The sequence below is a fragment of the Nannobrachium achirus genome (genome assembly GCF_963921795.1).
Source record: "Nannobrachium achirus genome assembly, chromosome: 19".
NCBI lineage: Eukaryota > Metazoa > Chordata > Actinopteri > Myctophiformes > Myctophidae > Nannobrachium > Nannobrachium achirus.
In genome coordinates, this window is record NC_137826.1 from 39,979,816 (window position 1) to 39,983,485 (window position 3,670).

A 3,670-nucleotide genomic window follows, 5' to 3' on the forward strand; every position below is an offset into this window, starting at 1 on the left:
GGGCGACATCAGTGATGTATATCGGACCAGTTACCCATGGAGATCCGTTATATGAAAGTCCTATGATGTCTATGACATCTGACATCATACCTGTAGTGGCCAAAGTCCCTATACTTGGCACTACTGGTTGCCGATGCTCAAGATTACGTTCAGACGTGTGATGTGTCCCAAGAACTGATGTCCAAACGTTCCAATATAGTTCAACATAAATGAATATTTATTCTGCAGCCAAGTCCTATACTTCAGCTAATAAAATAATAAACATAAATGCATATATAGCCTCAGTCACAAACACAGGCCCTTCTCTTATAGAAGTCCAGAGGCACCGCAGCACAGTACCCGTCTGTGTCTCTATCCATTTTGCAAGCATTAGCTGGCATTTTCTCCTTCCTGGGTTTCCTTGATGATGGTGTGTCGAGGACTTGTTGATGTGAGAGGCACACAGTTCTTCCGACTTAATGTAGTGCCCAAATCCAATATTTGGAGCACTACTGGATGCGACGGCCAAGATGGTGTTAACCGTGTGATCAAAACAAAACTGAAGTCCAGACATGTCCAGCGTTAAATTAATTATATTTATTGTCATTAAGGTCCTATACTTTAACTAATACAATAATAAACATAAACAGCATGGCACGAATACAGACCACAGTGAATGAAACACAGTTGAAAACTGTTTGCCTGGGCCGTCAGCAACACCTGCTGCTTGATTGAGACCCATTAAATACCTGGGCAACTTGGCCTTGGCCATGCCCTACTATGACATCATTAATTAACATGATGAGAAGTCAGAATGGCTCTTACAGAAGTATTTTAATTGGGGTCATTTTTGACCCCACTCATGGAAGAGAGTAAGTATTGGTAGGTCATGCATCCAAGGGTTAAATAGCCTACGAATTTATGAAATCTCTCCAGAGGGCACAAATTAATCGAAGTGATCGATTGTAAAAAAAATAAACGATTTGAACAACAATTATTGATTTTGAAAACGTGTATTTGAACAAGATCTTATTTGTGTACACACACACACACGCGCGCGCGCGCGAATACGCACGCACGCATGCACACACACACACACACACACACACACACACACACACACACACACACACACACACACACACACACACACACACACACACACACACACACACACACACACACACACACACACACACACAAAAGTAATTCTCCCAGATAGCATACTTGGTATGTCACTGGGAGGCATCCAGGTACAGTATGACACAAGCTGGCAGTGGCTGAGTCAGCAGGCACTCCCTGTGGGACAGGGGCAAGACTTCCTATGTTCAGGGTGATGGCAGTGGAGGAGTGAGGCAAATAATTGCATTAGAAATGAGAGAAGTGAAAGAAATACTGTAAAAAAAAAAGCTCAGTAGTGGACAAACCATCTGGTCCATGCAGCCTCCAACCTGCAGGTTTTCTCTCATTGCATTCATCGCAGTGTTTTTTTCCTGAAGAACATTCTTCGCATTTAAGTATGCCAAAGACCTGCACGTGCCTGTAATCTTAACTTTCCTAAGTAGCTCAGACTCTATTCAGGCTATTTAAGCTATTGAACCACATACACAAGTACTTGCAAAGTGCAAGGGAAACAAAACGGGACGCCATTCCGTATCTAGACCTTCGGCAAAGCCTATTATTTAAAAAGCCCAAACTTTCTCAAACACAATAGGCTTGAAACTATACAATTTCATCAGTTTTTATTTTTTTATTTTGTTACACAGTAAGAAGGAAGTTAAAAGGATATAACTGTGTATACACACATGCACAAACAACACAGCATTACATCAGTGTGCGGCTGCTGGGTCTGCTACTTGTCATGCATTTAAAGTCCTTTATAACATTGAGCCAGACCTTTTTCTCTCTGCCAGTGTTGGGTGTGTAGGCCGGACCGTTTACTTTCATTATAGGCCCATGGGAGAACAGGTTCAGAATGTCCTGTTATGGTGCATTGACAGCACTGTGTTAAGTCCAACTCTAAGCGTGGGGTTCAACATTGGTGAACTCCAGAGGCTGGTAGACCAAGGTGGTCTTAGACTCTTGGTATTCCAAATCTGTTATTGTATTACTGCGCCTTTGATCTCCTGTAAGTGACTCATCATTTCCCCCTGAACGATCCCGAACTCCTTGGTTCCCTATTGAAAGCTCCTTTCCTCTACTAACTGTTCATCTTATCACAGCCGAGCTGACGGTAGATGAAACGACTCATCCGATAATATGTAATTTGCAGTGGGTATAGAAGAAGGTCTCTATGCAAATCAATGATAAAGAGAATTCTATAGTGTGCTTCTATTTTAATCATGTGTATGTTTAAAGAATTGTGTTGTCATTAAAGTTAGATCTTATTTGATTGATTGCTTGACTGATTGATTTTGATGGAATTTGAGGAATTTATTAGAAGTTTGCATAGGAAAAGGTACAGTTTCATGACAGTACAGTTCACTGGTACAAGGTCAACTAAAAGGATATGCCCAAGAAAGCCTATGGCTTGTTTCAATTGAGATCCTTTTAATTTGCGTTTCCAATAGTGTAACCTTAACTGTGTCAGTATGACCTAAACTGTGTTCTTCAACTTGACATGAGATCATATTCATATTTTTTGCAACCTTGTGCTACCCAGGTGCCTGGTACAGAAAGATAAGGTCAGAACACAGGGCTCTTTTCTCTATAACGATGTACCAAGCTCTCTCTCCCTCCCTTGAGGGAAGAGACTTAATTCCTGTATGTAAACTGTTGTTTTACTCTGTATGTCTCAGAATGCATTCTCTGAAGAACGCGTTATTCTCTTAATATCATATTTGGCCCTATAAGGACAACTTTGTTTTTTACAATAAGGGTTCATATTTTAGATGGTAATTAGAGAAAAGAAAAGATGAGTGTTAAAATGTTTTCATTTACTGCTTTTTTAGACAATACATCTTTGAAAAATATCCAAAGAGCTGAAAACCAGTCTTGTTCAGTTCAAGATCCTGGACCCCCACTCATTTTCATAAAGCCATTTTGATGATTGTAAGACTATATCAAAAGCTAACTGGGTTAAAACTATATATATATATATATATATATATATATATATATATATATATATATATATATATATATATATATATATATATATATAACCATTTCAATTTTCGACATCACACTCAGCATTACAGTATGCTTTATCTAATGATTCTGAATGCTGAACTTCATGAGAATAAAAAGAGGAGGATCTTAAAAGGGTAATTGAAGTTGAATGTTTCTGGGGTCATTGTTCAATGGCATGGAATCATTCATATCCGAGTGCACGTTGATTGGGATGGCAGCTTAGAGAACAGTGCCAACACTCATTAGCAACAGTCATTGCACTGTAATTAGCACAGGTTGCCAGTTTGCTGACTGTATTGTTCCCAGATGCTTTTATGAAACGTAACAAGTGGTAAAATGAATCCATAACATGTCAAAGTGAACCCTGGTGAGATGGAATGTCTGGGTATCAGTGAATTCATTTAAAGGAGTAGTTCACCCCCAAAATGACTTTTTTCTATTGAAAAATCAATAGAAAAAAAGTCATTTTGGGGGTGAACTACTCTACTCCTTTAAGCCCAACATGAGACAATGGATTTGCGTGTTTTCCGTGTGCACCATATAAACGTATACAGGCTAT